This window comes from Electrona antarctica (assembly GCF_951216825.1).
Source record: "Electrona antarctica genome assembly, chromosome: 17".
Classification (NCBI taxonomy): domain Eukaryota; kingdom Metazoa; phylum Chordata; class Actinopteri; order Myctophiformes; family Myctophidae; genus Electrona; species Electrona antarctica.
The window spans coordinates 11,306,991-11,330,538 of record NC_136798.1 but is presented as its reverse complement, the minus strand read 5'-3'; positions in this window follow the sequence as shown (position 1 = coordinate 11,330,538).

The following is a 23,548-nucleotide window of genomic DNA, read 5'->3' as shown; positions in this document are numbered from 1 at the left end:
ATGGCGATGGGCTATAGCCCATGGTCTCGAACGGCATACTATAGCATGCCGTTTTCCATAATTTTTGAGGATTTGAAAAAAAGACGAAAATCACTCCGAGACCATGGGCTATAGCCCATCGTCTCGGAGTCATTTTCGTCTTTTTTTCAAATCCTCGTTTTTCATCATTTATGACCATGGCGATGGGCTATAGCCCATGGTCTCGAACGGCATACTATAGCATGCCGTTTTCCATAATTTTTGAGGATTTGAAAAAAAGACGAAAATCATTCCGAGACCATGGGCTATAGCCCATCGTCTCGGAGTCATTTTCGTCTTTTTTTCAAATCCTCGTTTTTCATCATTTATGACCATGGCGATGGGCTATAGCCCATGGTCTCGAACGGCATACTATAGCATGCCGTTTTCCATAATTTTTGAGGATTTGAAAAAAAGACGAAAATCAATCCGAGACCATGGGCTATAGCCCATCGTCTCGGAGTCATTTTCGTCTTTTTTTCAAATCCTCGTTTTTCATCATTTATGACCATGGCGATGGGCTATAGCCCATGGTCTCGAACGGCATACTATAGCATGCCGTTTTCCATCATTTTTGAGGATTTGAAAAAAAGACGAAAATCACTCCGAGACCATGGGCTATAGCCCATCGTCTCGGAGTCATTTTCGTCTTTTTTTCAAATCCTTGTTTTTCATCATTTATGACCATGGCGATGGGCTATAGCCCATGGTCTCGAACGGTATACTATAGCATGCCGTTTTGCAACATTTTTGAGGATTTGAAAAAAAGACGAAAATGACTCCGAGACCATGGGCTATAGCCCATCGTCTCGGAGTCATTTTCGTCTATTTTTCAAATCCTTGTTTTTCATCATTTATGACCATGGCGATGGGCTATAGCCCATGGTCTCGAACGGCATACTATAGCATGCCGTTTTGCATCATTTTTGAGGATTTGAAAAAAAGACGAAAATCACTCCGAGACCATGGGCTATAGCCCATCGTCTCGGAGTCATTTTCGTCTTTTTTTCAAATCCTTGTTTTTCATAATTTATGACCATGGCGATGGGCTAAATGGTAAATGGTAAATGGTGCATTTATATAGCGCCTTTATCCAAGGCGCTTTACATAGATTGTGCATTACATTCACCCATTCACACACACATTCATACACCGATTGCGGCGGAAGCCTTGCAAGGTACCAACCAGCACATCGGGAGCAATTTGGGGTTCAGTGTCTTGCCCAAGGACACTTCGACATGTAGACAGGAGGAGCCGGGATTCGAACCGCCGACCCATGGATCATTGGACGACCTGCTCTACCTCTTGAGCCACAAGAGGTAGAGCAGAGGTATATGGGCTATAGCCCATGGTCTCGAACGGCATACTATAGCATGCCGTTTTGCATCATTTTTGAGGATTTGAAAAAAAGACGAAAATCACTCCGAGACCATGGGCTAGTCATTTTCGTCTTTTTTTCAAATCCTCGTTTTTCATCATTTATGACCATGGCGATGGGCTATAGCCCATGGTCTCGAACGGCATACTATAGCATGCCGTTTTCCATCATTTTTGAGGATTTGACAAAAAGACGAAAATCACTCCGAGACCATGGGCTAGGTCTCGGAGTCATTTTCGTCTTTTTTTTCAAATCCTCGTTTTTCATAATTTATGGCCATGGCGATGGGCTATAGCCCATGGTCTCGAACGGCATACTATAGCATGCCGTTTTCCATCATTTTTGAGGATTTGAAAAAAAGACGAAAATGACTCCGAGACCATGGGCTATAGCCCATCGTCTGAGTCATTTTCGTCTTTTTTTCAAATCCTTGTTTTTCATCATTTATGACCATGGCGATGGGCTATAGCCCATGGTCTCGAACGGCATACTATAGCATGCCGTTTTGCATCATTTTTGAGGATTTGAAAAAAAGACGAAAATCACTCCGAGACCATGGGCTATAGCCCATCGTCTCGGAGTCATTTTCGTCTTTTTTTCAAATCCTCGTTTTTCATCATTTATGACCATGGCGATGGGCTATAGCCCATGGTCTCGAACGGCATACTATAGCATGCCGTTTTCCATCATTTTTGAGGATTTGACAAAAAGACGAAAATCACTCCGAGACCATGGGCTATAGCCCATCGTCTCGGAGTCATTTTCGTCTTTTTTTCAAATCCTCGTTTTTCATCATTTATGACCATGGCGATGGGCTATAGCCCATGGTCTCGAACGGCATACTATAGCATGCCGTTTTCCATCATTTTTGAGGATTTGAAAAAAATACGAAAATCACTCCGAGACCATGGGCTATAGCCCATCGTCTCGGAGTCATTTTCGTCTTTTTTTCAAATCCTCGTTTTTCATCATTTATGACCATGGCGATGGGCTATAGCCCATGGTCTCGAACGGCATACTATAGCATGCCGTTTTCCATCATTTTTGAGGATTTGAAAAAAAGACGAAAATCACTCCGAGACCATGGGCTATAGCCCATCGTCTCGGAGTCATTTTCGTCTTTTTTTCAAATCCTTGTTTTTCATCATTTATGACCATGGCGATGGGCTATAGCCCATGGTCTCGAACGGCATACTATAGCATGCCGTTTTGCAACATTTTTGAGGATTTGAAAAAAAGACGAAAATCACTCCGAGACCATGGGCTATAGCCCATCGTCTCGGAGTCATTTTCGTCTTTTTTTCAAATCCTTGTTTTTCATCATTTATGACCATGGCGATGGGCTATAGCACACGGTCTCGAACGGCATACTATAGCATGCCGTTTTGCATCATTTTTGAGGATTTGAAAAAAAGACGAAAATCACTCCGAGACCATGGGCTATAGCCCATCGTCTCGGAGTCATTTTCGTCTTTTTTTCAAATCCTCGTTTTTCATAATTTATGACCATGGCGATGGGCTATAGCCCATGGTCTCGAACGGCATACTATAGCATGCCGTTTTCCATCATTTTTGAGGATTTGACAAAAAGACGAAAATCACTCCGAGACCATGGGCTATAGCCCATGGTCTCAGAGTCATTTTCGTCTTTTTTTAAAATCCTCGTTTTTCATCATTTATGGCCATGGCGATGGGCTATAGCCCATGGTCTCGAACGGCATACTATAGCATGCCGTTTTCCATCATTTTTGAGGATTTGAAAAAAAGACGAAAATGACTCCGAGACCATGGGCTATAGCCCATCGTCTCAGAGTCATTTTCGTCTTTTTTTCAAATCCTTGTTTTTCATCATTTATGACCATGGCGATGGGCTTTAGTCCATGGTCTCGAACGGCATACTATAGCATGCCGTTTTGCATCATTTTTGAGGATTTGAAAAAAAGACGAAAATCACTCCGAGACCATGGGCTATAGCCCATCGTCTCGGAGTGATTTTCGTCTTTTTTTCAAATCCTCGTTTTTCATTATTTATGACCATGGCGATGGGCTTTAGTCCATGGTCTCGAACGGCATACTATAGCATGCCGTTTTGCATCATTTTTGAGGATTTGAAAAAAAGACGAAAATCACTCCGAGACCATGGGCTATAGCCCATCGTCTCGGAGTGATTTTCGTCTTTTTTTCAAATCCTCGTTTTTCATTATTTATGACCATGGCGATGGGCTATAGCCCATGGTCTCGAACGGCATACTATAGCATGCCGTTTTGCATCATTTTTGAGGATTTGAAAAAAAGACGAAAATAACTCCGAGACCATGGGCTATAGCCCATCGTCTCGGAGTGATTTTCGTCTTTTTTGCAAATCCTATTTTTTCATCATTTATGACCATGGCGATGGGCTATAGCCCATGGTCTCGAACGGCATACTATAGCATGCCGTTTTGCATCATTTTTGAGGATTGGAAAAAAAGACGAAAATCACTCCGAGACCTTGGGCTATAGCCCATCGTCTCGGAGTCATTTTCGTCTTTTTTTCAAATCCTAGTTTTTCATCATTTATGACCATGGCGATGGGCTATAGCCCATGGTCTCGAACGGCATACTATAGCATGCCGTTTTGCATCATTTTTGAGGATTTGAAAAAAAGACGAAAATCACTCCGAGACCATGGGCTATAGCCCATCGTCTCGGAGTCATTTTCGTCTTTTTTTCAAATCCTCGTTTTTCATCATTTATGACCATGGCGATGGGCTATAGCCCATGGTCTCGAACGGCATACTATAGCATGCCGTTTTCCATAATTTTTGAGGATTTGAAAAAAAGACGAAAATCACTCCGAGACGATGGGCTATAGCCCATCGTCTCGGAGTCATTTTCGTCTTTTTTTCAAATCCTTGTTTTTCATCATTTATGACCATGGCGATGGGCTATAGCCCATGGTCTCGAACGGTATACTATAGCATGCCGTTTTGCAAAATTTTTGAGGATTTGAAAAAAAGACGAAAATGACTCCGAGACCATGGGCTATAGCCCATCGTCTCGGAGTCATTTTCGTCTATTTTTCAAATCCTTGTTTTTCATCATTTATGACCATGGCGATGGGCTATAGCCCATGGTCTCGAACGGCATACTATAGCATGCCGTTTTGCATCATTTTTGAGGATTTGAAAAAAAGACGAAAATCACTCCGAGACCATGGGCTATAGCCCATCGTCTCGGAGTCATTTTTGTCTTTTTTTCAAATCCTTGTTTTTCATAATTTATGACCATGGCGATGGGCTAAATGGTAAATGGTAAATGGTGCATTTATATAGCGCCTTTATCCAAGGCGCTTTACATAGATTGTGCATTACATTCACCCATTCACACACACATTCATACACCGATTGCGGCGGAAGCCTTGCAAGGTACCAACCAGCACATCGGGAGCAATTTGGGGTTCAGTGTCTTGCCCAAGGACACTTCGACATGTAGACAGGAGGAGCCGGGATTCGAACCGCCGACCCATGGATCATTGGACGACCTGCTCTACCTCTTGAGCCACAAGAGGTAGAGCAGAGGTATATGGGCTATAGCCCATGGTCTCGAACGGCATACTATAGCATGCCGTTTTGCATCATTTTTGAGGATTTGAAAAAAAGACGAAAATCACTCCGAGACCATGGGCTAGTCATTTTCGTCTTTTTTTCAAATCCTCGTTTTTCATCATTTATGACCATGGCGATGGGCTATAGCCCATGGTCTCGAACGGCATACTATAGCATGCCGTTTTCCATCATTTTTGAGGATTTGACAAAAAGACGAAAATCACTCCGAGACCATGGGCTAGGTCTCGGAGTCATTTTCGTCTTTTTTTTCAAATCCTCGTTTTTCATAATTTATGGCCATGGCGATGGGCTATAGCCCATGGTCTCGAACGGCATACTATAGCATGCCGTTTTGCATCATTTTTGAGGATTTGAAAAAAAGACGAAAATGACTCCGAGACCATGGGCTATAGCCCATCGTCTCGGAGTCATTTTCGTCTTTTTTTCAAATCCTCGTTTTTCATCATTTATGACCATGGCGATGGGCTATAGCCCATGGTCTCGAACGGCATACTATAGCATGCCGTTTTCCATCATTTTTGAGGATTTGACAAAAAGACGAAAATCACTCCGAGACCATGGGCTAGGTCTCGGAGTCATTTTCGTCTTTTTTTTCAAATCCTCGTTTTTCATCATTTATGGCCATGGCGATGGGCTATAGCCCATGGTCTCGAACGGCATACTATAGCATGCCGTTTTGCATCATTTTTGAGGATTTGAAAAAAAGACGAAAATGACTCCGAGACCATGGGCTATAGCCCATCGTCTCGGAGTCATTTTCGTCTTTTTTTCAAATCCTCGTTTTTCATCATTTATGACCATGGCGATGGGCTATAGCCCATGGTCTCGAACGGCATACTATAGCATGCCGTTTTCCATAATTTTTGAGGATTTGAAAAAAAGACGAAAATCACTCCGAGACGATGGGCTATAGCCCATCGTCTCGGAGTCATTTTCGTCTTTTTTTCAAATCCTTGTTTTTCATCATTTATGACCATGGCGATGGGCTATAGCCCATGGTCTCGAACGGTATACTATAGCATGCCGTTTTGCAAAATTTTTGAGGATTTGAAAAAAAGACGAAAATGACTCCGAGACCATGGGCTATAGCCCATCGTCTCGGAGTCATTTTCGTCTATTTTTCAAATCCTTGTTTTTCATCATTTATGACCATGGCGATGGGCTATAGCCCATGGTCTCGAACGGCATACTATAGCATGCCGTTTTGCATCATTTTTGAGGATTTGAAAAAAAGACGAAAATCACTCCGAGACCATGGGCTATAGCCCATCGTCTCGGAGTCATTTTTGTCTTTTTTTCAAATCCTTGTTTTTCATAATTTATGACCATGGCGATGGGCTAAATGGTAAATGGTAAATGGTGCATTTATATAGCGCCTTTATCCAAGGCGCTTTACATAGATTGTGCATTACATTCACCCATTCACACACACATTCATACACCGATTGCGGCGGAAGCCTTGCAAGGTACCAACCAGCACATCGGGAGCAATTTGGGGTTCAGTGTCTTGCCCAAGGACACTTCGACATGTAGACAGGAGGAGCCGGGATTCGAACCGCCGACCCATGGATCATTGGACGACCTGCTCTACCTCTTGAGCCACAAGAGGTAGAGCAGAGGTATATGGGCTATAGCCCATGGTCTCGAACGGCATACTATAGCATGCCGTTTTGCATCATTTTTGAGGATTTGAAAAAAAGACGAAAATCACTCCGAGACCATGGGCTAGTCATTTTCGTCTTTTTTTCAAATCCTCGTTTTTCATCATTTATGACCATGGCGATGGGCTATAGCCCATGGTCTCGAACGGCATACTATAGCATGCCGTTTTCCATCATTTTTGAGGATTTGACAAAAAGACGAAAATCACTCCGAGACCATGGGCTAGGTCTCGGAGTCATTTTCGTCTTTTTTTTCAAATCCTCGTTTTTCATCATTTATGGCCATGGCGATGGGCTATAGCCCATGGTCTCGAACGGCATACTATAGCATGCCGTTTTGCATCATTTTTGAGGATTTGAAAAAAAGACGAAAATGACTCCGAGACCATGGGCTATAGCCCATCGTCTCGGAGTCATTTTCGTCTTTTTTTCAAATCCTTGTTTTTCATCATTTATGACCATGGCGATGGGCTATAGCCCATGGTCTCGAACGGCATACTATAGCATGCCGTTTTCCATCATTTTTGAGGATTTGACAAAAAGACGAAAATCACTCCGAGACCATGGGCTATAGCCCATCGTCTCGGAGTCATTTTCGTCTTTCTTTCAAATCCTCGTTTTTCATCATTTATGACCATGGCGATGGGCTATAGCCCACGGTCTCGAACGGCATACTATAGCATGCCGTTTTCCATCATTTTTGAGGATTTGAAAAAAAGACGAAAATCACTCCGAGACCATGGGCTATAGCCCATCGTCTCGGAGTCATTTTCGTCTTTTTTTCAAATCCTCGTTTTTCATCATTTATGACCATGGCGATGGGCTATAGCCCATGGTCTCGAACGGCATACTATAGCATGCCGTTTTCCATCATTTTTGAGGATTTGAAAAAAAGACGAAAATCACTCCGAGACCATGGGCTATAGCCCATGGTCTCGGAGTCATTTTCGTCTTTTTTTTAAATCCTTGTTTTTCATCATTTATGGCCATGGCGATGGGCTATAGCCCATGGTCTCGAACGGCATACTATAGCATGCCGTTTTCCATCATTTTTGAGGATTTGAAAAAAAGACGAAAATGACTCCGAGACCATGGGCTATAGCCCATCGTCTCAGAGTCATTTTCGTCTTTTTTTCAAATCCTTGTTTTTCATCATTTATGACCATGGCGATGGGCTTTAGTCCATGGTCTCGAACGGCATACTATAGCATGCCGTTTTGCATCATTTTTGAGGATTTGAAAAAAAGACGAAAATCACTCCGAGACCATGGGCTATAGCCCATCGTCTCGGAGTGATTTTCGTCTTTTTTTCAAATCCTCGTTTTTCATTATTTATGACCATGGCGATGGGCTATAGCCCATGGTCTCGAACGGCATACTATAGCATGCCGTTTTGCATCATTTTTGAGGATTTGAAAAAAAGACGAAAATCACTCCGAGACCATGGGCTATAGCCCATCGTCTCGGAGTCATTTTCGTCTTTTTTTCAAATCCTTGTTTTTCATCATTTATGACCATGGCGATGGGCTATAGCCCATGGTCTCGACCGGCATACTATAGCATGCCGTTTTGCATCATTTTTGAGGATTTGAAAAAAAGACGAAAATCACTCCGAGACCATGGGCTATAGCCCATCGTCTCGGAGTCATTTTCGTCTTTTTTTCAAATCCTTGTTTTTCATCATTTATGACCATGGCGATGGGCTATAGCCCATGGTCTCGAACGGCATACTATAGCATGCCGTTTTGCATCATTTTTGAGGATTTGAAAAAAAGACGAAAATCACTCCGAGACCATGGGCTATAGCCCATCGTCTCGGAGTCATTTTCGTCTTTTTTTCAAATCCTCGTTTTTCATCATTTATGACCATGGCGATGGGCTATAGCCCATGGTCTCGAACGGCATACTATAGCATGCCGTTTTCCATCATTTTTGAGGATTTGACAAAAAGACGAAAATCACTCCGAGACCATGGGCTATAGCCCATCGTCTCGGAGTCATTTTCGTCTTTCTTTCAAATCCTCGTTTTTCATCATTTATGACCATGGCGATGGGCTATAGCCCACGGTCTCGAACGGCATACTATAGCATGCCGTTTTCCATCATTTTTGAGGATTTGAAAAAAAGACGAAAATCACTCCGAGACCATGGGCTATAGCCCATCGTCTCGGAGTCATTTTCGTCTTTTTTTCAAATCCTCGTTTTTCATCATTTATGACCATGGCGATGGGCTATAGCCCATGGTCTCGAACGGCATACTATAGCATGCCGTTTTCCATCATTTTTGAGGATTTGACAAAAAGACGAAAATCACTCCGAGACCATGGGCTATAGCCCATCGTCTCGGAGTCATTTTCGTCTTTCTTTCAAATCCTCGTTTTTCATCATTTATGACCATGGCGATGGGCTATAGCCCACGGTCTCGAACGGCATACTATAGCATGCCGTTTTCCATCATTTTTGAGGATTTGAAAAAAAGACGAAAATCACTCCGAGACCATGGGCTATAGCCCATCGTCTCGGAGTCATTTTCGTCTTTTTTTCAAATCCTCGTTTTTCATCATTTATGACCATGGCGATGGGCTATAGCCCATGGTCTCGAACGGCATACTATAGCATGCCGTTTTCCATCATTTTTGAGGATTTGAAAAAAAGACGAAAATCACTCCGAGACCATGGGCTATAGCCCATGGTCTCGGAGTCATTTTCGTCTTTTTTTTAAATCCTTGTTTTTCATCATTTATGGCCATGGCGATGGGCTATAGCCCATGGTCTCGAACGGCATACTATAGCATGCCGTTTTCCATCATTTTTGAGGATTTGAAAAAAAGACGAAAATGACTCCGAGACCATGGGCTATAGCCCATCGTCTCAGAGTCATTTTCGTCTTTTTTTCAAATCCTTGTTTTTCATCATTTATGACCATGGCGATGGGCTTTAGTCCATGGTCTCGAACGGCATACTATAGCATGCCGTTTTGCATCATTTTTGAGGATTTGAAAAAAAGACGAAAATCACTCCGAGACCATGGGCTATAGCCCATCGTCTCGGAGTGATTTTCGTCTTTTTTTCAAATCCTCGTTTTTCATTATTTATGACCATGGCGATGGGCTATAGCCCATGGTCTCGAACGGCATACTATAGCATGCCGTTTTGCATCATTTTTGAGGATTTGAAAAAAAGACGAAAATCACTCCGAGACCATGGGCTATAGCCCATCGTCTCGGAGTCATTTTCGTCTTTTTTTCAAATCCTTGTTTTTCATCATTTATGACCATGGCGATGGGCTATAGCCCATGGTCTCGACCGGCATACTATAGCATGCCGTTTTGCATCATTTTTGAGGATTTGAAAAAAAGACGAAAATCACTCCGAGACCATGGGCTATAGCCCATCGTCTCGGAGTCATTTTCGTCTTTTTTTCAAATCCTTGTTTTTCATCATTTATGACCATGGCGATGGGCTATAGCCCATGGTCTCGAACGGCATACTATAGCATGCCGTTTTGCATCATTTTTGAGGATTTGAAAAAAAGACGAAAATCACTCCGAGACCATGGGCTATAGCCCATCGTCTCGGAGTCATTTTCGTCTTTTTTTCAAATCCTCGTTTTTCATCATTTATGACCATGGCGATGGGCTATAGCCCATGGTCTCGAACGGCATACTATAGCATGCCGTTTTCCATCATTTTTGAGGATTTGACAAAAAGACGAAAATCACTCCGAGACCATGGGCTATAGCCCATCGTCTCGGAGTCATTTTCGTCTTTCTTTCAAATCCTCGTTTTTCATCATTTATGACCATGGCGATGGGCTATAGCCCACGGTCTCGAACGGCATACTATAGCATGCCGTTTTCCATCATTTTTGAGGATTTGAAAAAAAGACGAAAATCACTCCGAGACCATGGGCTATAGCCCATCGTCTCGGAGTCATTTTCGTCTTTTTTTCAAATCCTCGTTTTTCATCATTTATGACCATGGCGATGGGCTATAGCCCATGGTCTCGAACGGCATACTATAGCATGCCGTTTTCCATCATTTTTGAGGATTTGAAAAAAAGACGAAAATCACTCCGAGACCATGGGCTATAGCCCATGGTCTCGGAGTCATTTTCGTCTTTTTTTTAAATCCTTGTTTTTCATCATTTATGGCCATGGCGATGGGCTATAGCCCATGGTCTCGAACGGCATACTATAGCATGCCGTTTTCCATCATTTTTGAGGATTTGAAAAAAAGACGAAAATGACTCCGAGACCATGGGCTATAGCCCATCGTCTCAGAGTCATTTTCGTCTTTTTTTCAAATCCTTGTTTTTCATCATTTATGACCATGGCGATGGGCTTTAGTCCATGGTCTCGAACGGCATACTATAGCATGCCGTTTTGCATCATTTTTGAGGATTTGAAAAAAAGACGAAAATCACTCCGAGACCATGGGCTATAGCCCATCGTCTCGGAGTGATTTTCGTCTTTTTTTCAAATCCTCGTTTTTCATTATTTATGACCATGGCGATGGGCTATAGCCCATGGTCTCGAACGGCATACTATAGCATGCCGTTTTGCATCATTTTTGAGGATTTGAAAAAAAGACGAAAATCACTCCGAGACCATGGGCTATAGCCCATCGTCTCGGAGTCATTTTCGTCTTTTTTTCAAATCCTTGTTTTTCATCATTTATGACCATGGCGATGGGCTATAGCCCATGGTCTCGACCGGCATACTATAGCATGCCGTTTTGCATCATTTTTGAGGATTTGAAAAAAAGACGAAAATCACTCCGAGACCATGGGCTATAGCCCATCGTCTCGGAGTCATTTTCGTCTTTTTTTCAAATCCTTGTTTTTCATCATTTATGACCATGGCGATGGGCTATAGCCCATGGTCTCGAACGGCATACTATAGCATGCCGTTTTGCATAATTTTTGAGGATTTGAAAAAAAGACGAAAATCACTCCGAGACCATGGGCTATAGCCCATGGTCTCGGAGTGATTTTCGTCTTTTTTTCAAATCCTCGTTTTTCATCATTTATGACCATGGCGATGGGCTATAGCCCATGGTCTCGAACGGCATACTATAGCATACCGTTTTCCATCATTTTTGAGGATTTGAAAAAAGACGAAAATGACTCCGAGACCATGGGCTATAGCCCATGGTCTCGGAGTCATTTTTGTCTTTTTTTCAAATCCTTGTTTTTCATCATTTATGACCATGGCGATGGGCTATAGCCCATGGTCTCGAACGGCATAATATAGCATGCCGTTTTGCATCCTTTTTGAGGATTTGAAAAAAAGGCGAAAATCACTCCGAGACCATGGGCTATATATATATAGCCCATCGTCTCGGAGTCATTTTCGTCTTTTTTTCAAATCCTATTTTTTCATCATTTATGACCATGGCGATGGGCTATAGCCCATGGTCTCGAACGGCATACTATAGCATGCCGTTTTGCATCATTTTTGAGGATTTGAAAAAAAGACGAAAATCACTCCGAGACCATGGGCTATAGCCCATGGTCTCGGAGTGATTTTCGTCTTTTTTTCAAATCCTCGTTTTTCATCATTTATGACCATGGCGATGGGCTATAGCGCATGGTCTCGAACGGCATACTATAGCATGCCGTTTTGCATCATTTTTGAGGATTTGAAAAAAAGACGAAAATCACTCCGAGACCTTGGGCTATAGCCCATCGTCTCGGAGTCATTTTCGTCTTTTTTTCAAATCCTAGTTTTTCATCATTTATGACCATGGCGATGGGCTATAGCCCATGGTCTCGAACGGCATACTAGCATGCCGTTTTCACTCCGAGACCTTGGGCTATAGCCCATCGTCTCGGAGTCATTTTCGTCTTTTTTTCAAATCCTAGTTTTTCATCATTTATGACCATGGGCTATAGCCCATATCGGACGGCATACTATAGCATGCCGTTTTTCATCATTTTTGAGGATTTGAAAAAAAGACGAAAATCACTTCGAGACGATGGGCTATAGCCCATGGTCTCGGAGTGAGTTGAACCATGTAAATACAACACATTGAGCAGGGCACTGCAGGGAGTTGAACCATGTAAATACAACACATTGAGCAGGGCACTGCAGGGAGTTGAACCATGTAAATACAACACATTGAGCAGGGCACTTCAGGGAGTTGAACCATGTAAATACAACACATTGAGCAGGGCACTGCAGGGAGTTGAACCATGTAAATACAACACATTGAGCAGAGCACTGCAGGGAGTTGAACCTTGTAAATACATCACATTGAGCAGGGCACTGCAGGGAGTTGAACCATGTAAATACAACACATTGAGCAGGGCACTGCAGGAAGTTGAACCATGTAAATACAACACATTGAGCAGGGCACTGCAGGGAGTTGAACCATGTAAATACAACACATTGAGCAGGGCACTGCAGGGAGTTGAACCATGTAAATACAACACATTGAGCAGGGCACTGCAGGGAGTTGAACCATGTAAATACAACACATTGAGCAGGGCACTGCAGGGAGTTGAACCATGTAAATACAACACATTGAGCAGAGCACTGCAGGGAGTTGAACCATGTAAATACAACACATTGAGCAGAGCACTGCAGGGAGTTGAACCATGTAAATACAACACATTGAGCAGAGCACTGCAGGGAGTTGAACCCCGTTCCGGTAAACCAGAAGTACTACACCAGTGCCTTAGTTTTTGTGTTGTTGTCATTTACAGGTCCATTCGCTGAAATGTAAAATTTACATTTCAACTGTAAAGTAATATATAAAGAAGAAAAACATAGGACAAAACTAACATTTTCGAATTACCGGTATTTGCTATGATTTTTTTTAACTTTCTCTTGCCGACCTCACACATTTCATTCGATGATTAACAAAAAAACAGTGTTGGACCTGTAAGGGTCCATTTGGTTACACGTGCGTGTGCGTGCGTGTGCACGTGTATGTGTGTGTGTGTGTGTGTGTGCACGCTTCGATAACCAGTGTTGGACCTGCCCATTTTGTTTCATCTGTACACTCTGAGTTACAGACCTGTAAGGGTCCATATGGTACACAAGGGTCCATGTGTTACACTCTCAGAGTTACATTTGGTTAGCATGTGCGTGCACGCCGTCTGTGCGTGTGCATGTGTGTGTGCGTGCGTGCACGCTTTGAGTACAGCAGAAAAAGTACAAGTCAAACGCAATTTTTGTTTTCACTGTGAGTGTCCTGAGACATTGAGGTACGCCCTGTGCGATCGTGGTATTGGTACGATAACACATGTTATAAGAGCGAGGTAAGAATTGTGTTCCTGAAGAGAAAATGTTGCATTGAAAAAATAGGACAGGACGGTACTCTGGTATAAAGATAGGACAGGACGGTACTCTGGTATAAAGATAGGACAGGACGGTACTCTGGTATAAAGATAGGACAGGACGGTACTCTGGTATAAAGATAGGACAGGACGGTACTCTGGTATAAAGATAGGAGGACAGGACGGTACTCTGGTATAAAGATAGGAGGACAGGACGGTACTCTGGTATAAAGATAGGACAGGACGGTACTCTGGTATAAAGATAGGACAGGACGGTACTCTGGTATAAAGATAGGACAGGACGGTACTCTGGTATAAAGATAGGACAGGACGGTACTCTGGTATAAAGATAGGACAGGACGGTACTCTGGTATAAAGATAGGAGGACAGGACGGTACTCTGGTATAAAGATAGGACAGGACCATACTCTGGTCGCTTTAAGCGCTGTAGTTCACATTCAGAATGTGTCTGTGGTCTGGTAGTCACATTGTGTGAAAGGCACCTCCCAACAAGCAGACTTCCAGAAGATTGAGTCTGTCCTTGAAAGTGCCCTCCAAGAAATGTCAAGCTACTACAATACAACCACCTGAAACCCAACCCATCAAAAACCCAACTATGCAGCTTCCACCTGAGGAACCGAGACGCGAAAAAAGAACTGAGCGTCACTTGGGATGGTCACAAACTCTCCAACCATACCCACCCCATGTAACTTGGAGTTACACTGGACAGGAAACTCTCCTTCAAAAAACACCTGGAGAACACAAAAGCCAAGGTCAACACCCACACCCGTGAAATAAATGTTTACACACCTCATTCAAGTTGCAGGCAGGCAGGCAGGCAGGCAGGACGAGACAGGCAAGCACGCAGGCAAGCCCACAGGCAAGAACGCAGGCAGGCAAGCACGCAGTCAGGCAAGCCAGTTTCAGACAGGCAGGACAGACAGTTTGTGGCAGACTGAGGCAAGCAGGCAAGGCGCAGTTAAGCAACAAAGTGCAGGCAGGGGGACTATCCGGCCTAAGGCTGCGCTGCAAGGGTTGGATCCTGGCTTGCTGCAAATGCTGGTCTGGGCTGGCTGACTGTTGGCTGCACAGGCTGTCTGGGCATGCTGAGTCTGGGCTTGTAAAAATGTTCGCTGCGCTGGCTTGCTGAGCTCGCATTCTGAGCTGGCTGGCTTGCCAGGCCGGCTGGTTCTGTTGCTGCAAGGCAGGGCGGGGCAGACCGGGCCAGGCAGACAGAGAGCCAGGCCGCGAGAGAGGCCTGGCTGAGCTGACTGAGCAAGGCTGGCTGCAATGGCTGACTGCAAGGGCTGATGTGCGCTGGCTTGGCAGCCTGAATTTCTACACCGGCTGACTGGCGGGGTTGGCTGGCTGCGTTGGCTGACTGAGCGGGCTTGCTGGCTAGCTGGGCTCCCTGAGGGAAGCTTTGGGATGGATCTCTAGGGGCATCGGCTTGTGTTGAGCCTTCCAATGGCGTCTACCTTGATCTCCGTCCTAAGAAAGAAAGACAGAAAAAGAAAGACACACACAAACCCAACTATGCAGCTTCCACATGAGGAACCGAGACGCGAAAAAAGAACTGAGCGTCACTTGGGATGGTCACAAACTCTCCAACCATACCCACCCCATGTATCTTGGAGTTACACTGGACAGGACACTCCTTCAAAAAACACCTGGAGAACACAAAAGCCAGCTGCACGGCCACAATAACATCCTGTGAAAACTAGTGAACTCCAAGTGGGGCGCAGACCCACAAACAATCCGTGCAACTGCCATGGCCCTGTCTTTCTCTACAGCAGAGTATGCCTGCTCAAGCTGGAGCCGATCACGTCACACCAAATTGGTCGACACAGCCCTAAATGACACCTGTCGCATCATCACGTGATGCGTCAAGACAACACCTGTCCCGTGCCTTTATGCGCTAGCCGGCACCTCCCCCCCGCATATCAGACGACTGTGTATCGCTCAAGATGAATGGAGAACACAGGAGATAGACAGTGAAGTTAGGGATGAACGAAGAAAGTCTGGAATTAAATGATAGAGAACACCTCACACACACATAGTTTCCTTTCGTGGCTGTTTACATTCGAGGGTCGCCGGTCCTCTCGAACGGAAACAGTTTAACGTCATGCCCAGGACGAAAAGCTATAGAGAACACCAACATGACAAATAACAGCAGGAAGGCAAGGGCCACAATCCACCGTCTTGGCAAAGACCACACACAACTGTCACAGCAAACTCTGTTGCATCACAACTGGTGGCCAACAGTTGTAACCAACACCGCCGCCGACCCACAGGAGAATACCATCGCACAGTGGTATCAGACGAACCACAATCAGCCAGCTCTCAAACCAAACCCTTCGACCTAGAAGAACTCGAAACTGCAATGGGAAAGTTGAAACGCGGAAAAGCAGCAGGGATTGATGACATACTGGCAGAAATTATACAGCACCTGGGACCTAACGCAAAGACCTGGCTCGTGGGGATGCTGAACACATGCATGGCACAGAAAACCATCCCTTCATGTCTGGAGAAAGGCCAAAGTGGTTACAAGCCACAAACCTGGCAAAGACCCATCATCCCCAAAGAGCTACCGACCCATTTCCCTCCTCTGCATCACCTACAAGCTCTATGAGAGGTTGCTACTCCAACGCCTCATGCCACTCAGACACCAAGCTGACTAAAGACCAAGCTGGTTTCCGTCCCAGCCGCTCCTGTGCTGGACAGAGCTCAACCTCACCAAACACATTGAGGATGGGTTTGAGGGAAAACAAATAACTGGAGCAACATTCAGAGATCTCTCTGCTGCCTATGACACTGTCCAACACAGCACAATGGTCAGGAAAAGCCTCCTCAACAACAGGCGCTTCTATGTCCAGTTAAATGACCAGAGGAGTAAATGGAAAGCCCAAAAGAACGGCCTCCCACAAGGTAGCGCGCTCGCCCCCCTCCTTTTCAATATCTACACAAACGACCAGCCACTACCCACAGAATGCCAGCGTTTCATCTACGCCGACGACCTCTGCATTACCACCCAACAAGCAGACTTCCAGAAGATTGAGTCTGTCCTTGAAAGTGCCCTCCAAGAAATGCCAAGCTACTACAATACAACCACGTGAAACCCAACCCATCAAAAACCCAACTATGCAGCTTCCACCTGAGGAACCGAGACGCGAAAAAAGAACTGAGCGTCACTTGGGATGGTCAAAAACCTAACCATACCCACCCCATGTAACTTGGAGTTACACTGGACAGAACACTCTCCTTCAAGAAACAACTGGAGAACACAAAAGCCACGGTCAACACCCACACCCGTAAAATAAGTGTTTACACACCTCATTCAAGTTGCAGGCAGGCAGGCAGGCAGGCAGGCAAGCAGGCAGGACGAGACAGGCAAGCATGCAGGCAAGCAAGCAAGCAGGCCGAGGCAGGCACACCCCAAAGAATATTGCTATCCAGCGCTCGTCTCATCACATCCCTACTGCCAAGTTACAGCAGACCCCAAAGGATGATCTGGAACGGATGAACGTCCGATCGAAGACACCGGGATACCCCAGAAATACCAAGAGTGCTCAGGGATGGAATCTCATTACAGAGACTAAAGGCTCTAAGACAGTATTACCAAGTCAGGATGGAAAGAGTCCTGAACTCAATACACCTGTGTCCAAGACGCCCACAAATAAGACAGAGAGGCTTACGTCTACCAAAAAGGTAGCTCCTACAGATAAGGCTAAGAGCCCCGACCCCCTAATACCATTAATACCATTAAGTGAAGTAAGGCGAACCCCAATTATTACAGAATCATCACAAACCGTGCCCTGCGCACAAGTACATGGACAGCCCAAACCTGGCCCTGCGATCGCATCCGATGAGCTGCCAAAGTCAGGTGATAATCACCAAGAAGACAAGAGAAGCGATCCGTTAGTTGCTCGTGACGTCCAAGGTCCTGACAATCCTGACCTTAATGACAAATCGCGTGAAACTACCCCATTGTCCATTGAGATGCAAGGGCGGACGGATCCCACTACAACGAAGCTGAATGATAATCCATGCTTGGTGCAGTCCACACCACCAGTCCCTTATTCAGGACCCACATTCATAGCTACAACTACAGCTGTGCAGAGCCTGCTCCCACTTCAACAGTCCTCAATAGACACTCAGGGCAGGTCTACCATAGCCCAAATAAGCCCAGCCGAAGGAGCTGATGCACAGGAGTTGCAGACGTCAACGTTCCGCAGGCCCAAATCGCCTGCATCAGGAACTGCATTAGCCATGCAGGGGGGGACGATACCCATGCAAGGAGCAGCGAGAGGACCACCCCCACTAAACGACAATCTACCCCAGATCCAAATGATCATCACTCTAAGTTTCATCGTCCTACTATCATCTCCTGCTGCCACTATCTGCTACAGCAGCCCAATCGCCATGGTCAGCCTCAGACTCACGCTCGATGCCAAATAATCCATCAAACATGGTAAGCCCAAAGCCCAATTAATTCACATCGGCCGACATCCGTAAGTCTACAACTTACAAGGCACAACCAAACGCGGGCAGCACTCCTGAAAGAAACAAACGGGGGGGGCAAACCCCCCCTACCTAAGGCAAGTGACGTTACTCTGATGTTACGCAGGTTATACGAATAGACGCCCCTCCTAGAGAGCATACTGTGTACATATTGCGCAATGCTTTGGAACAGGTGCACGGAACAGTAGCATATCTACGCACAGAAGATTGTGAAGGTAACTTCCACGCTTCCTTCCTAGCCGCGAGATTAAGGATCGCCCCCTGATAAACAACCCTCAATACTATGACTAGAATCGTGTGCAGCCATGGCCGGAGCTCAGTTGCTCAAGAAAGAACTCGCGACCGATGTCAAAGTACAAACACTCTGAATAGACATTGTATAAAATCGTCGCTGTGCAAGCATAAAGCAATCGTGGGAACCAGGGTCGCAGAGATGCAGACGCCCACAGAAAATGCAGAATGTCATTACGTTGACCGCAAGCGACGATCGCTGGAGCCAAGGATCCCGTCTCCTCACTAAGACTAGCGGTGGCCAAAGCAGCCTCCCATAAGTCCTGCATAAGATAGGGAAGATAAAGAAACCAACATTATACAGCCCAATGATGGAAGGGCCTATATCGCCTCCATCACTAAAACACGAGTCATACAACAAGCTCCTTCAGTCTACTGCACTATAGCCGTGCAGGGGGGGACGGCAGGACCACTGAACTCCAACGGCAGGACCACTGAACTCCAACGGCAGGACCACTGAACTCCAACGAAACGCTGAACTAGCTATCCTAAAACGGATCCGACAGGACTGTCCCCCAAGCTGGAGAATTACCCAGATCTAGCAAGCTAGATCTATATCGAGATAATTACCTAGCTCTAGCAAGCTACGAATGCTAAAACCAGAACACCACTCGGAATTTTCCGGAGTAGGAGGCAGACTCCGCAGATGCCGTGATTTAGATTATGAAATGATCCACCCCATCCTACTATCCCCCTCTCAAACTCAGAGAAGAGAAGAGAGGAAGTGAAGAAACATCAAAACAAGCTGCTTTGAACGTCAATACACCGATGAGTCCACGCTACCATGCTTAGGTAGTGGGCCATAAACTTAATGTGGCGTCTCCGCAGTCCCCTACAGCAAGTGACACCTCAGACCAGACTAGCAGGTCCTCAACCCCCGTAACACTTATCAGGAAGACGGCAAAAGGAATAACGTAATTTCCGTAAAGTCCGTTACCGTGGATTGAATTAGTGAATCCCGTTTCACGGATCCACGGGGGGACTGTTGCCACGGAAACGGTTGACAGCGTGATGTCAGGCCATGACGTCACGTCACTCTATATAGTATGGCGAGCAGAGCAGTAGAGCAGAATTAGTATATCATTAAGACTATAATAAAGGAGGTATCTAGAGATAGGCTTTAGACTCAAACGTGACCAACCCCGTTCCCTCCCCAGTTCCTAAGAAGACATACAGATCCCTAGGCCATAAGGCCTCCCTGAACGCGAACCCTTATAGACTCCCCTGACCGTCCCATATACGTACAGGAGATCTCGATTACACCCTCCATTGACTCCCCACTCATCATTTTGCGTTTGCGATCTGCTGGTCTTAAACGACGTTAAACTCACCAACATTGCAGCTGTAGTCCAAGCTTGAATTTTGCTCTTTCAATCTGCAAAGCTTGTTTTTCATAAAAATCCCCCGTAGACATGTTATGAGCTACTTTCTGTCCAAAATATTCCACAAGTGATATTCCGATCCGCCATTTTGGAATTCTGCGACGGGCCGTAAAACAAGACGTGAGGGGGAGAGCTTGTTTAATAGAATCTTACCTGCACAGGTAAGACACCCAAAGAAGAGGCCGACGCAGCGCGACGCCCCGTCACGCACGGCCTTCTATTAAACAAGCTCTCCCCCTCACGTCTTGTTTTACGGCCCGTCGCAGAATTCCAAAATGGCGGATCGGAATATCACTTGTGGAATATTTTGGACAGAAAGTAGTTCATAGCATGTCTACGGGGGATTTTTATGAAAAACAAGCTTTGCAGATTGAAAGAGCAAAATTCAAGCTTGGACTACAGCTGCAATGTTGGTGAGTTTAACGTTGTTTAAGACCAGCAGATCGCAAACGCAAAATGATGAGTGGGGAGTCAATGGAGGGTATTGCAACTCTAGATTCATCCCATTGTAAAAGAATCTAGAGTTGCAAATTGCGGCTAGGCATGCCCCTGTATATAATCTATCACTTGAATTAAGGTGACTTGATTGATTGACATAAAAAAGGCCTGTCAGCTCAAATGTTGCACACAAACATCAGTAGCATTACAAAGTTATTGTGACAGTAATAATTGCTATAGTGTGTGTTCAGTAACAGTGTTAAATAGTTCTATATTGTGCAGTAATGATTGCTATAGAGTGTGTTCAGTAATAGTGTTAAATAGTTCTATATTGTGCAGTAATGATTGCTATAGAGTGTTCAGTAACAGTGTTAAATAGTTCTATATTGTGACAGTAATCATTGCTATAGAGTGTTCAGTAACAGTGTTAAATAGCTCTATATTGTGCAGTAATCATTGCTATAGTGTGTGTGTTCAGTAACAGTGTTAAACAGCTCTATATTCTAGTCCCCGCCGAGGCATAAGTCTTTTTCCTTTTTACCAAACAAACAAACAAACATCATACCCATTTGAGCCACTGACCACCATTGTGAGAGTCTATTAATGTATCATCAAATGGGTGGTCCGTGGCTCAAATGCTGAATAAAATTGACCTTTTGACCAGATGAGAAATGTATTTCGTTTGTTTGGTTGGTAAAAAGGAAAAAGACTAATGCCTCGACCGGTATGAGAACTCCGGCTCTCGTGTTTATAAAGCCACGACTCTAACCACTCCACTACAGGGATATGGTTTAACATTGGTATAAATACATAATATATAAATTACATAACAAGTAACTACAAGAAAAACAGCGTTAAGTATTAAAGTAACATTATTTACCTGCAGACGACAAGCACGATGCGTGACGTGGCATTCTCAACAAACTGATCAAACCATAGGATCAAACCCGCATCAACGCGCTTGCGCTGTATTTGAGGGGGGCGTGACTTCCTTCCGGTGTGACGTGGCACTCCCAACGTGGCACTCCCATACGGGTGCGTCACTTCTTTCCGGTGTGAAGCTCCGCCCATGAGTTTTTCCCGCGAGTTTTTTGCATGGGTTTTTTGTAGTCACTTGTAGTCCTACGTTACGTCCGGGTCCTAGTAGACACCAGCTCCCGTCCGCTTATATATGAATGCGTGAATCTTTTTACAAAAACGTTATTTTTCAGAAAGGAAGCCATTGAGGGTTAAAATGGGTCTTAATGCTTCCAACTCGAGTAGAATTATTAATGTAACTGTAAAGTGTCCACGAGAAAGAAAATATATGACGTGGAAGTTTCCTTGAGTATAACCCGGTAGTGGCTGACGTCACGGCTTAAATACACAATACAGACGGTGATCTCTTACCTGCTAACGTCCTCAGTGGTCTAGTGGGCTACTCATCCGTTTTTGAGTCCCAACATCGTAACTTTGCCAGTTCAAGCCCCGTTGGTAATTTTCAAACAACACTGACTACATCGACTAGGCTATCCCCATTTAGTGGCATTTCTATCTCTGGGACCCCCAATTTATATTGTAAAATCAGGGTTAATTTGTTCTCTGAGAGTGTATAAATCATGGAACATTCTGTCGGATTCTTTAGCTATAATAAACAGCCCTAGTGCTGAACCACTACGGACGTAATGACATTTCTGGCCACAACGTGGGTGTCAATGCGCTGTGGTGTTCTGAATTTCACTGTCAACTCCCGAGGTGGAAAGCCTGGTGAGGCGAGGTTACTGCCAACTGCCTCTGTTCTTGTTTATATACTATGCTACTAACTTGAACCCATGACTTGTGGCTCACATAGACAGCAGCTTATCACAGAGTGCCACCATGCTCTCTGAGAAACTCCTCAGCTTTCCATATCTTTAGAGTTCTCATCTGGATGTTATTCTCCAAAACATGTTGCAGAATGAAAGTAGGAGGAACTTAGCTGGATTTGAACTCACAACCTCTGGCTCACACGGACGTCATCTTAACAAGGGTGCCACTGAGCTCTCAGTGATTTTTAGGTTGCAAGTTGTTCTTCTTGGTGTCACTTTTCAAATGGGGCCTTGGGATCATGTACAGAGCATTTGAATGGTGCTGTGCATCAAAGGTGTCTTTAGTGCTTTTAAGTGTTATCGTGGATGTTAATCAGATAATACAGAGGAGAAACCATGACAGGACACAGACAGCCTGGTAGCGCAATGTGTTAAGTAAAGTTACTTTCCACCACTGCATACATCCATGCAGCTGACCTCCCCATTGGTGGATGTGATCCTGGCAGCCAGCCCAGGTGTGTTCTGATCCTGTTGATTGAGCTGAGCAGGACCTAGAAACTGGCTCCTGCTCAAAATGCTCTGTAGATGATCCCAAGGCCCCATTTGAAAAGTAACACCAAGAAGAACAACTTAAAACTTAAAATCACAGAGAGCTCAGTGGCACTCTTGTTAAGACGACATCCATGTGTGCCAGAGGTTGTGAGTTCAAATCCAGCTGAGTTCCTCCTACTTTCACTCTGCAGCATGTTTTGGAGAATAACATCCAGACCACTGGAAAGAGATAGAAAGCTGAGGAGATTCTCTGAGAGCATGGTGGCACTCTGTGATAAGCTGCTGTCTATGTGAGCCACAGGTCGTGGGTTCAAGTTCAGCCCATAGCCCATGGTCTCGGACGGCATACTATATATAGCATGCCGTTTTTCATCATTTTTGAGGATTTGAAAAAAAAGACGACAAACACTCCGACACCATGGGCTATAGCCCATGGTCGCGGAGTGATTTTCGTCTTTTTTTCAAATCCTCGTTTTATCATGTATAGCCCATGGTCTCGGACGGCATTCAACACGTTTGTCTCTTCAAACCACATGACTCCCATTGGAAATGAATTGCGAGGTTGCAACAGTCAACAAGTCTCATGCATCAGCTATACAACATTCTGTTGTGACAGTGCGAGTGAAAC